Source organism: Paramisgurnus dabryanus, chromosome 8 (genome assembly GCF_030506205.2).
Source record: "Paramisgurnus dabryanus chromosome 8, PD_genome_1.1, whole genome shotgun sequence".
NCBI lineage: Eukaryota > Metazoa > Chordata > Actinopteri > Cypriniformes > Cobitidae > Paramisgurnus > Paramisgurnus dabryanus.
This window is the reverse complement of record NC_133344.1, coordinates 4,690,042-4,703,955: the sequence shown is the minus strand read 5'-3', so window position 1 is coordinate 4,703,955 and position 13,914 is coordinate 4,690,042.

Below are 13,914 nucleotides of genomic sequence, written 5' to 3'. Positions count from 1 at the left end.
AAGAGTCATATCACTCCCTGGTTAAATACGGTGTACCGCAGGGATCGGTTTTAGGTCCTATCCTGTTCTCGTTATATATGTTACCCCTAGGAGACATTATCAGGAAACATAACATAAGTTTTCACTGCTATGCGGATGATACACAGCTTTACATCTCCTCACATCCCAGCGAAACACACACACTTTCTAAGCTAACAGACTGCATTAGCGATGTTAGTGACTGGATGGCACATAACTTTCTTAAGCTCAACTCCAATAAGACAGAGATACTTATTATTGAACCAAATCGCTTCAAACATAATATGTCAGATTACAAGTTGCACATAGATGGCTGCACTGTGTTGCCATCTTCCACGGTTAGGAACTTAGGTGTGATGTTCGACAGCAACTTATCCTTCGATAGTCATATCTCTGCCGCACAGCATTCTTCCATCTTAGAAATATCTCAAAAATACACCATATGCTGTCTGCATCAGATGTTGAGAAGCTTATCCACGCTTTTATGACCTCTAGAATAGACTATTGTAACTCGTTACTCGGAGGATGCCATGCAAATCAGGTAATCAAGCTTCAGTAGTTCAAAACGCTTGTGCAAGAGTGCTTACTCGATCTAAGAAGTATGACCACATAAGTCCAATTCTGGCATCTTTACACTGGCTAGTGGCTACCAGTTAAATATCGCATACAAATTAAATTATCACTAATCACCTACAAAGCCTTAAATGGCCTAGCACCCTCATTTCTTAGAGAATTACTATCAGAATACAATCCATCATGTGCACTGCGGTCTCAAAATTCTGGTCTCTTAATTATCCATAAAATATCAAAAGTCTAAAGGTGGAAGATCCTTTTCCTACTTAGCCCCTAAGCTCTGGAATGATTTACCAACCGTTGTCCGAGAATCAGACACAGTAGATACCTTAAAATCTAGACTTAAAACTTTTCTCTTTAACAAGGCATTCACATAATTTGTTTTAGTAATGGTGCTCACCTCACAATAGCTAGTTTGTACAACCTAATAAATAAATAAACTAAATCCTCATTTTCATCAACACTTCAAAAGTTGGAAAATGTTATTAATATTCTTAAGAAATGTTTAATTTCTCCTTACTCGTTTACATATGTGCAGCAAACCATGAGTCGGGCATAAACTTTCACAAACAAATGTCACGTATAAAATAGAAAAGGCTACATATAAGGAAAAAGAATAGAACGCTACTTTGTGCACATACAAACCACAATACAAGGCCAAAAATAGACTAATAAAACCCCGAATCGGGCTATTAATTGCCAAGCGCAGAGGAGTGATTGAAAGGTATGTATGACATAATGTTATCACTTGCTCGTGCTATTGTGTATTATGTTGTGCTATCTGTCGATTTTCTGTGCTTTTCACTGCTTTAATGTAAACCTGCTTTGAAACAATCACCAATTGTGAAAAGCGCTATATAAATAAAATTGAATTGAATTGAATTAAGGATGGTCTGTGGAGACTGTGGGCGAGTCTCTCTGCTGTCATTTAAAACCGAGGGGGAGTACTGATGGTTTAAATTACCACAAACTAATATAATGTCAGAGTTTGCTGCTTGTGTTGTAAGTAAACATGCTGCACAGTGTTTTTACATGAATATTTAAGAGCTTTCTCTGATATTTAAGCACAACTTATGAAATAAGATCGCACAACTTTTACGCGCTCGCAAAATGAAACTAATGAAAGATGTGGAGATCAGCCGCTTTAGTTTTATCAATGAAAGCCTAAAGATAGCACTGTACACTGTGTGTTTGCGCTAGAAGTCAGAAAAGATGTAAAATATTGTACTCAGTGCCTCAGATTAGATAAATGGGAGGAGAAAAGGCGAACTCGTTTGGCTGTTCGAAGACATTCGAACACATGTGTGTTCACACCACAAAAACAATCCAGTCTCATGTGTTAAGTCGACAACCTCTAAATTCGGTCGAAACCTCTAAAGGTCGAAAGTGGACGAGCTCAAAACATTTTAAACATCGTTTACACCTGTCTTAAGTCTCGCCCACTTGTGATTCACTGGTTATTACAGCACAAAAATGTGATTTCTTAACTCAGGTCTGTGTTTTAATGTAGCCTTAATCTTTTACAACAAATTAAGAAAAAAGTTTATTGTAAGTATGATAGTTACAGTAAGGCAAATATATGTTAAGCGTAAAGTAAAAATAAAAATGTATATAATGAAAAAATAATTCTGTATTTGTAATGTATTCATTAATGGAGTAAAAAATTTTGGACTTAGTTTAAGTGTATATTTTTTGTTTTTACACCACCCAGTGACTGGTGCCACCAAAATAAGGCCCAGCGCTACCAGCTGTACAATTTGGTGGCGCCAGTGCCACTCCTCTTAAATGTTAGCCTGGAGCCCTGCATTATGGCTTAAACAAAAAAAGTGGATACAAAAAACATTAGCAACTAGGTCAGCAGGTGACGTCATCAGCATGAGCCAAAGTCTGGTCGTGAACGCACACTGAACAACCAAGGAAGGGAACAAATTGCTGAACAAAATCATTCGTTTTGTTTTCTTTGCGCACAAAGTGTTCTCGTCGCTTCATAATATTATTACTGAACGACTGATTTTTGAATGACCTTTTTGGTGATATCTTTCATTCTTCAGGGTTCCCTGAAGAATGAGTTAATAAACACCTTTAAAATGTAAATTTTTGGGTCTTTTCATTAGTTAGTTTGTGACTGAAAACCCAAAACAGGTGCTCACATGACAGTTAAAACTGTAAAAAAAAACCACGACAATAAGGAGACATACCTGATGGAATAAAATCATCATCTTCCTCAGTGCGATCTTCCTCTTCTGTGGGGTCAGTTTTGATTTCTGTAGGTTCGGTTTTCATTTCTGTGGGTTCAGTTTTGATTTCTGTGGGTTCAGTTTTAATCTTCATCATGAGGTTCGTGCAGTCGATGAGTTTAACTGAACACATCTTCAGTTTGGTCTGCAGGATCTGCTGCTGTTCTCCAGCGTTACAGACAGAATCCAGAGACTCTGTGGAGGTTTGATCCTCCTGTGAGCTCTGTTTACTGTCACACACTGCAGTGTCCCGCATCGTCTTAACACTAAAATACACAGAGACAATACTCTGTTTACACTCAATGAAACACGCAAGAGAAAAAAACACTGACGATACACAAACACATCACACGCGCGCTCTTTCTTTCTTTAGAGAGTTTATCTGCGGACTAAAGAGCTGCAGCGCCTCCTGCTGTACTGGAGACAGAAGACGCACACTGCTTTACAATGGATTTAGCAAAACAAGTGAGGTCAGGTGCAGGGGCGGAGTGGGACCAAAAAATCTACCGGGGAATTTTGTATACCACCGGCCCTCCGTGGTAAAAAAAAATGTCTCGTAGCCTATTTGTAGTAAAACTAGGGTAATACAAATCGTAATCAATTTGCCCCCCCCCCAAAAAAAAAACATTTTCATAATATTAATGAAATCATTAAATCATGGCTAATTTTCCTAAATGAGTAACTATACAAAATGGTACCTGGTTGAAAGACGGAGATGCGCACCTCAATCAGCTATTACATAACAGAGCGAGACCACTGACCAGAGATGAATGTGCTCATAAACGGGAGTAATATGGAATAATTTGTGCATCTTTGAATAACTGTAAGAATATTTCCTTTAAATATAATTTTTGTCGTATAAAGTTTTGAGAGATAATAATGTTTTTTCCACGGTTATTGCTTATTTATTTTAACGTGTTTGGCGCATGACCTCAGAGTTTATTTCAGTAATATTGCTTTTTATCCCGCTAATAATATTACAATTTACATGCCAATCCTGCTTTGTCTTTTTATTAATTTCATTATGCTGTAATGTTAATTTATATATATTTAATGGCATATGAGACGTTCATTGCCGTTATATTATCTCGTCTAATATTCAAATCATATCCGGAATAATGTGTGCATCTTTGAATAACTGTAAGAATACAGTTCATTTGAAAATAATTTTTGTCAAAGTTTTGAGAAATAATAATGTTGTGAGGATATTTATATATTTCAGTTGAATACTCTCGTCTACTAATAGGGAAATCCAATAGAAATCTAATAGTAGGAAATAAAATGTGATACTGCAAAGTTACCCTTCTAAATTTTATTTATGATATAAATCCATATGGAGATAAACCTTTGCAAATGTGCTGATTTTATCCATTCAAGTACTGACCACCAGGCTAGAGATTTTAAACATCCTTAATCCACACTTTCTATCAAATAGTCTCCGCTTGATGGATCAATCCGACCGAATATGTAATGAAATAAGCATTCGGCGACCTATATTTTTTAAAAACATGGTTGGACCTGCCGAACAGGTTGAGCACTTTTATATAGCCTACTGTGTTGAGCAAAGAGGCTGCACAGTTTGACCAGAGGGAAGCGGCCGCACATCAGGCCGCCAGACGGGGTTGCTATACAGTGGCGGCTGGTGCTAAAAAAATTTGGGGGGGCGCAAACACACTCAAAATCAAACTTTTACTGTAGTAATGCAGTACTCTTAAAAGCCATTTATCAGGTGATGAGTATCATTAGACTACTACTTAGCTAAAATGCTGAAAATGTTACAGTTGAAATCAAACGCACAAAATAAATGTACTATGAATCTGTAATTAACTAATATCAAGGTAATCATTCACGCACGCACACACGCACTATTCATGTCCTCATAAACCACTTAGACCAACCCACACACACACATTCTGGTTTCCATGTTTTGTGGGGACATTCCATAGACGTAATGCATTTTGTTAGGGTGGGGGAAAACAGGCAAATGGATCCCAGTGCGGATAACAGAAAATGTTTATTAAACAGATAATGAATGTAAACAGACAATGGCACGTCTGGGCGCAAAGGCCACTCCGAGGCAGACGGCTAGGGCGAGGAGCACACACAGACACTGGGGAGACAAGCCACACACGTTCGGGCTCCGGCCAGACAAACGAACGGTGGGAGAGAGTATAGTACAACAGTTAATTAATTCCACAACACCACAAAATGTTCCACTGCTTACTGACGGGGTAAATGATCCTCTGAGGGGAGACAGGGTGAGATGAACCAATGCCGCGGTGAATACACCAGCCAAGCTGGAGCGCGGCTGCAGACCCTGAATAGGTACGCTGGACAGCGCCCAACCAACTGGCAGTCGGAGCTGAGGAGGAGAGCAGAGCAGTGGACAACTTGGCAGATAGCACTGCAGTCCTTAAACAGGCAGATGGAGAAAACAGTCTCTATAACATTCAGCGATCACCGAAACAGTATCTAGAGAATGATTCCTGGGCAGCAGAGAGCACAGAATAAGGGAAACAATAAATGAACAAACTAGACGTATCAAAAGCACACAACAAGACAGGACTAGAAACTAGCAAAGCTAGTGGCTGGCGAGTACATACACAGTACTGACATTGACAAACTGATATTGACAAACGAACTTGCAAAGACACACTAGACACACAGGGATTAAATACACAGATCAGACGAGAGGATAACAAGCAACAGGTGAGGAAGACGAGAGGAGGCAATCACACTGAACAGGAACACCTGTGAGGGAAGCACACGTGAACCTGTAAAACACATACAAACACAGGACAACCACAGTACCAACAAGACAAAACCATAAACATATTTATATATATACATATATATATATATATATATATATATATATATATATATATATAAAAACATATATAAATACATACAAATATATATATATATATATATATATATATATATATATATATATATATATATATATATATATATATATATATATATATATATATATATGCATGAACAGAACACTAGACTAAACAAGACATAAAAACAAAGACTGGAAATGCAAGGGAGCAGGGAAAAGTCACAAGACACGGGAAAAACGTGGTCTAATATGACAATACCAAAACCACGTTCTCGCACACAAAACATTGTACTGTTAGAACCCTGCCATACAAAACTAGATATAATTACCAACAAGATTATGGCAGAGTCCTAACACATTTTATACTGTACAAACTGTATATTCTATTCCCCTTCCCTTACGAAAAAGAAGTACACTTCAAGTTAATTTTATTAAGTATACTTAAGTAATGTTGGAGTATAGTTTTAAGTATACTTTATGTAGTAAGTGTACTAACATTTATGTTCTAGTAGGATACTTGTAAGTGTACTGCTTGAATACCGTTTGGGACTAAATTGGCCCACTTTTAGTATATAAAAGTATACTTCTAAGTGTACTATAAGTGTAAGAGTAGTCAACTTTAAGTGTACAACTAGTGCACAATTAGTTAACTCATGAGTATACTAGTAGTTTTCTAGACTTATACTTCAAGTGTACATGCAAATATTCTGTTAGTGTACTCTTAGTAAACTAGAAGTTACTTATTGTGTGCTGCAGATATACTTCCAAGTGTTCTTTTAATATACTTTTAGTAAACTAGCAGTTTACTAGTCATATACTGAAAGTGTACATGCAAGTGTTCTGTTAGTGTACTCTTAGTTAACTAGTAGGTTTCTTATTGTGTGCTGCAGGTATACTTCCAAGTGTTCTTTTAATATACTTTTAGTTAACTAGTAGTTTATTAGTCATATACTTCAAGTGTACATGCAAGTGTTCTGTTAGTGTACTCTTAGTAAACTAGTATGTTACTTATTGTATACTGCTTGTGTAACAAAGCACTTTGACACTGAGGATCCATCTGCAGGTTTTTATTAAACACACTCATATTCCAACAGGCAAGGTCAAACAACAGCAAACACAGCAATGTAGGGCAGGCTAATCTCGTAGTCATGAAACAGGCAAAATTGTAGTGATGTTACGTCTGACACCGAAGCTTCGATGCTTGCTTCGGACTCGAAAAGTCCTCGCAATGAACCACTGTTTCGGAGCTTGTATCGTTACGTCACTAGTCACGTGAAATACGACGTCTGAAGCAAACACACTGGTTCATTTCTCTAACCACACGACATGCTTTGACAGCCCAATCCGGCGTTGACAGGTTTGAAACTTGACGGCTTTATTTTTCACGCAAGTGAAGCCAAACCATAGAAAAGCTTTCTAAACAATTTTGTGTACTCCAGCATCATCTGTTTCATGCGAGAGAATATTCTCCAAAGCTGGTGAATGTGTAAAAAAAAAATCGCCCACATCACCAAATGTATAGCCTAACGTTAGGCTATATTATAAAATTATTAAAAATATAAACATGTATTATAATTAATATACAATTATATTTCTGAATAAAAACCGCAACATTTAATGAATACCCTCCTCCACATTATCCAAGCCCTGTCCAGTTGCCCTCTGCCACATTATAAATACATTTTTAAATGCATAAATGCCCAGTTAGTAAGTTGTAGAGTGCTGTATTCTACAGCTAAATATTCACACACAAACACATCTCAGGCTCAATGTTTTATTGAGGATTTGAAACATGAACACAATGTCAAAGCTCTGACAGCCAAAATGGGGCGGGTACATTAGCCTACTCGCATTGTCAGCTTTGTTGCATTACATTTACTTCACCAGCAGATGGTGGTGTGCATTTTCTGTTTGAATGAAGCTTCGAGTAATGAACCATTTTCGGCACAATTGTATCGGAAAGCAATAATGCTTCGAAACGCTTCATTTGGCCATCACTACAAAATTGTCAGGACAGGCAACATACTCATAAACCGGGTAAAACAGATAAAGATCAATACATACAGATAGATATGCAGGCAGGCAAACCACTCAGCAATGACTGGTTCAAATCAAGAATTTGCACTGACTGAGTTTATATAGGCTGTCCAATGAGTTTCAGGTGGCAGACTAATCAGTCCAGGCATGCGGGATTATGGGAAATGGAGTCCAGAACGAAAGTTAATATTCAGGGGGTTCAGCCATATATATAGATATATATACAACCTCAAATCAGAAAAAGTTGGGACACTGTAGAAATTGTGAGTAAAAAAGGAATGGAATAATTTACAAATCTCATAAACGTATATTTTATTCACAATAGAATATAGATAACATATCAAATGTTGAAAGTGAGACATTTTGAAATGTCATGCCAAATATTGGCTCAATTTGGATTTTATGAGAGCTACACATTCCAAAAAAGTTGGGACAGGTAGCAATAAGAGTATAAAAGTTAAATGTACATAAGCAACAACTAAAGGACCAATTTGCAACTTAAATGGCAACATGATTGGGTTTAAAAAGTGTGGCAGTGCCTCTCAGAAGTCAAGATGGGCAGAGATATTCTATATTCTATTGTGAATAAAATATAAATTTATGAGATGTGCAAATTATTCCATTCCTTTTTTTACTCACAATTTCTACAGTGTCCCACTGTAGTGTCCCATATAATTTTTTTATTTTTGTTTGATTAGCTCACTGATAGCATACGAAAGATTTAGCTTCAAATTGAAAGTACAATTATAAGGTATATGTCAAGTATAAAAATTTATACACAGGAACAATGTATTGTACTTTAATATATATATTTATAGTATGATGTTAAGTTCACTTAAAGTAAAGTTGAGTAGTAAACTACTAGTTTACTAAAAGTAGTAAAAGAATACTTGCAAGTATACCTGCAGCACACAATTAGTAACTTACTAGTTTACTAAGAATACACTAACAGAACACTTGCATATACACTTTCAGTATGAGTACACTAGTTAACTAAAAGTATAGTAAAAGAATACTTGCAAGTATACCTGCAGCACCAAATTAATAACCTACTAGTTTACTAACACTAAAGATTCTCCATGAAGATAATATACATTTGTACACTAAATATACTTTCAAAATGTACTTAAAATATACTGTTTCTAAAGGATGCTAAATAATGTATTTTATAAATATGCTGTCAGTGCATTATTATAATGATAATTTTAACAGATAAAGTATACCTAAAATAAACTTTAAAATAAGTTCAAATTAGTATACTTTAAAAATTGCACAGAACTTTAACTCCAAGTATATTTTTTTAAAGTATACTTTTAAAAATATATAAAATTATAATTATTTTGAAATATGTTAAAATTTTAATTGTAAGCAAATATGTTGTAAGCATACTTTCAATATATTCAAAGTTGGTACATTTAAAGTTAAATATACTTGAAATACAATAATGTATATTTATTTTTCACCAGGGCTATTCATATGGCTTTTTGCAGCTTTCTTGATGTAGCTTTCGTTGTTGCATTTTTACTTTTAGCCATTTACATTTAATACTTTTAAGTACATGTCAGTAAACAAGTATAGGCCAAATATACTTAGACATTTCGGTCAGTATAGGTCAAGTATACTTTAGTACAATTTAAGTATATTTCTGAGAAGTACCTAAAGTACATTTTAGAGAGGTACATAAAAAGTAAACTGAAAGTATACTTTTTTATTTTAAGTTTAAAAGAAGTATACTTATAGCACACTTGAATAAACTTCTTTTTCGTAAGGGTTACCTACCCCATTCCCTAACCCCAACCATCACAGAAACCATTCTGCTACTTCACATTTTCAATAAACATCATTCTGTTTGATTTATAAGCTTGTTTCCTCATGGGGACATCAAAATGTCCCCACAAGGTCACAATAACACTGGTATTCATATCTTTGTGGGGACAATTGGTCCCCACAACGTGATAATTACCAGTTACACACACACACACACACACACACACACACACACACACACACACACACACACACACACATACACACACACAGAGGTTGCGATGGACTTTTTCAATCTCCGTCATATTTTGATAAACTGTAAAGAGTCCTTCACAGTCAGTTATTATCCGTAAATACATGTTTTAATTATTTTCATTTTCGTTCACATGTCCATTTCTAATCATAAACTTACAAAAGCATTCAAGTAAAATGTGTTTATTCATTTGTTTAGAGAACAGATAAACGGAGACCGTGCATCACTTTACCATCACATGAAGCAGATGAATTACTGTTTTTTTTTCCGTCACAGACGAGGCTGAATCTAGCTTCTTATTCGCAGCTTCTTATTGACGCTTTTCGTTCCACCTTAAAAGACGCGACACTTCAGTTTCTTTTTCACGCACAGGGACCGTAGCGCATTATCTCTTATTCGTGCTGTTTTGAGTGATTATGTTTATTTTGTTCCTGTGAGAGTAATATACATTTGAAAATAAACAAAATAACAGAGTTATGAAAGTAAACTGAGTGTCAGAATGTAAAGATACACGAAATATGTTAATGTAAAATTAAATTGTTAAACGTGTCATCTTTGGATTGCATTAATGAATGATCCCGATTTATATGTCTTTGTGATGTTTGTGTGGGTGCGTGCCTGCTTGCAAGTGTGTGTGTGTGTGTGAGCGCGCGCTTGCGAGTGTGTGTGTGTGTGCGTGCGCACGGGTGCGTGTGTGCTTGCGAGAGTGTGTGTGTGTGTGTGTGTGTGTGTGTGTGCGGCCGGGTAATTATCACGTTGGGGGGACCAATTGTCCCCACAAAGATAGGAATACCAGTGTTTTTGTGACCTCATGGGGACATTTTGATGTCCCCATGAGGAAACAAGCTAATAAATCAAACAGAATGATGTTTCTTGAAAATCTAAGGTATCAGACAGTTTCCTGTGATGGTTGGGGTTAGGGAATGGGGCAGGTAAGGGGAATAGAATATACAGTTTGTACAGAATAAAATGCATTACGTCTATGGAATGTCCCCAAAAAACATGGAAACCAGAACGTGCGCGCGGGTGCGTGTGTGTTTGTTTGAAGTTTGCAGATGACTCTAGAAATGATGAATCTACATACAGGAAAAGAGAGGCTGGCTGCTTCAAACTGTGGAGATGAGAGTAGATTTCTTGAAGAGCCCCTATCACTCCCTCTCACCATTCTCAAATTTACTGTGCCAGAAAATTTGTCCCACAAGACATCTTCACCTTAAGCAGTTATAGTAGCATATTTGCTCCGACCTTGCTGTTTTAAAGTGCAGTATTGCATTTTGCAATATCCCACACTAGGGTTTAACAGGGTTAACTGTGTAAATACATTTGTGCAATGTACATTATATGCATTTTTATATACAGTACTTGTAGATATTTGTAAATAACTCTCTCTCACTTGCTTCTTATCTATATTATTTGTTTTAATTTTCAATTTTACATTAAATGTCGCTGTTTATGTATACTGTATGTCTGTAAGTACCAAACTAACATAAATTTCTTGTGCATGTGTGCACAATTCGCAAATAAAGCTAATTTTGATTCTGGTTCTGATTCTTATCGTAGCTGTTTATACTTTACAAGATATAATGACACAACAACAACAAACTCAAGGCCATTTATTATACAAATTGTTCCTTATTACATAACACTCTCAAATCATTTTAAAGACCCATTGCATTGTCAGCTCAGTTGTAGGCACTATATCTGAGCTGCTTTTTGGGGTGCGTTTAAACTTTCACTGCAGGGTCACACTCCGTGCTCTTGTCTATCCTCATGAAAAAAGCAGACTTATTTACAGCAGCATTTTAAAGTTATGGTCCCATAAACTTGTCATTTTTGACAATACAGTTACAGACACTGCATTTTAACCAAATTTGAAGTGCTATATCTCAGTTGCCCTCTGGGGTGCGTTTAATATTGCACTGCACGGTCACAGTCAGTGCCCCTTTCAATGACCATGCCAAAAATCAGACTTATTAACAGCAGCATTTTAAAGAAATGGTCTCATAAACTTGGCATTTTTGACAATACAGTTAAAAGACATTGCATATTTAACCATGTTTGAGGTGCTATATCTCAGTTGCCCTCTGGGGTGCGTTTAATATTGCACTGCAGGGTCACAGTCAGTGCCCCTGTCTATCACCATGCCAAACATCTGACTAATTTACAGCAGCTTTTTAAAGTAATGGTCTCATAAACTTGCATTTTTGACAACACAGTTGAAGAATTTGCATTTTTAACACAATTGGACGTGCTATATCTCAGTTGTCCACTGGGGTGCGTTTAATATTTCACTGAAAAGTCACACTCAGTGCTCCTGTCTATCATCATGCTAAACAGCAGATATATTTACAAACAGCATTTTTAAGTTATGGTCCAATAAACTTGCCATTTTTGACAATACAGTTGAAGAATTTGCATTTTTAACACAATTTGAGGTGCTATATCTCAGTTGTCCACTGGGATGCGTTTAATATTTCAATGCAGGGTCACACTCAGTGCCCTTGACTATCACCATGCCAAAAATCAGACTTATTTACAGCAGCATTTTAATGTAATGGTCTCATAAACTTGGCATTTTTGACAATACAGTGAATAGACATTGCATATTTAACCATGTTTGAGGTGCTATATCTCTGATGCCCTCTGGGGTGCGTTTAAAATTTCAATGCAGGGTCACAGTCAGTGCTCCTGTCTATCACCATACCAAAAATCTGAATAAATTACAGCAGCATTTTAAAGTTATGGTCACATAAACTTGGCATTTTTGACAATACAGTTAATGGACATTGCAAATTTAACCATGTTTGAGGTGCTATATCTCAGTTGCCCTCTGGGGTGCGTTTAATATTTCAATGCAGGGTCACACTCAGTGCCACTTTCTATCACCATGGCAAAAGTCTGAATTATTTACAGCAGCATTTTAAAGTTATGGTCACATAAACGTGGCAATTTTGACAATACAGTTAATAGACATTGCATATTTAACCATATTTGAGGTGCTATATCTCAGTTACCCTCTAGGGTGCATTTAAAATTGCACTGCAGGGTCATAGTCAGTGCCCCTGTCTATCACCATACCAAAAATCAGACTTATTTACAGCAGCATTTTAAAGTAATGGTCTCATAAACTTGGCATTTTTGACAATACAGTTAATAGACATTGCATATTTAACCATGTTTGAGGTGCTATATCTCTCTTGCCCTCTGGGGTGTGTTTAATATTTAAATGCAGGGTCATAGTCAGTGCTCCTGTCTATTACCATACCAAAAATCAGACTTATTTACAGCAGCATTTTAAAGTAATGGTCTCATAAACTTGGCATTTTTGACAATACAGTTAATAGACATTGCACATTTACGCATGTTTGAGGAGCTATATCCCAGTTGGGGTGCGTTTAATATTTCAATGCAGGGTCACACTCAGTAACCCTTTCTATCACCATGCCAAAAATCAGACTTATTTACAGCAGAATTTTAAAGTTATGGTCCCATAAACATGGCATTTTTGACAATACAGTTAATAGACATTGCAAATTTACCCATGTTTGAGGTGCTATATCTCTGTTGCTCTCTGGGGTGCGTTTAAAATTTCAATGCAGGGTCACAGTCAGTGCTCCTGTTTATCACCATACCAAAAATCTGAATAATTTACAGCAGCATTTTAAAGTTATGGTCACATAAACTTGGCAATTTTGACAATACAGTTAATAGACATTGCATATTTAACCATATTTGAGGTGCTATATCTCAGTTACCCTCTAGGGTGAGTTTAAAATTGCACTGCAGGGTCATAGTCAGTGCCCCTGTCTATCACCATACCAAAAATCAGACTTATTTACAGCAGCATTTTAAAGTAATGGTCTCATAAACTTGGCATTTTTGACAATACAGTTAATAGACATTGCATATTTAACCATGTTTGAGGTGCTATATCTCTGTTGCCCTCTGGGGTGCGTTTAAAATTTCAATGCAGGGTCATAGTCAGTGCTCCTAGCTATCACCATACCAAACAGCAGAAATATTTACAGCAGCATTTTTAAGTTATGGTCCTATAAACTTGGCATTTTTGACAATACAGTTAGAAAATTTGCATTTTTAACACAATTGGAGGTGCTATATCTCAGTTGTCCACTGGGGTGCGTTTAATATTTCAATGCAGGGTCACACTCACTGCCCCT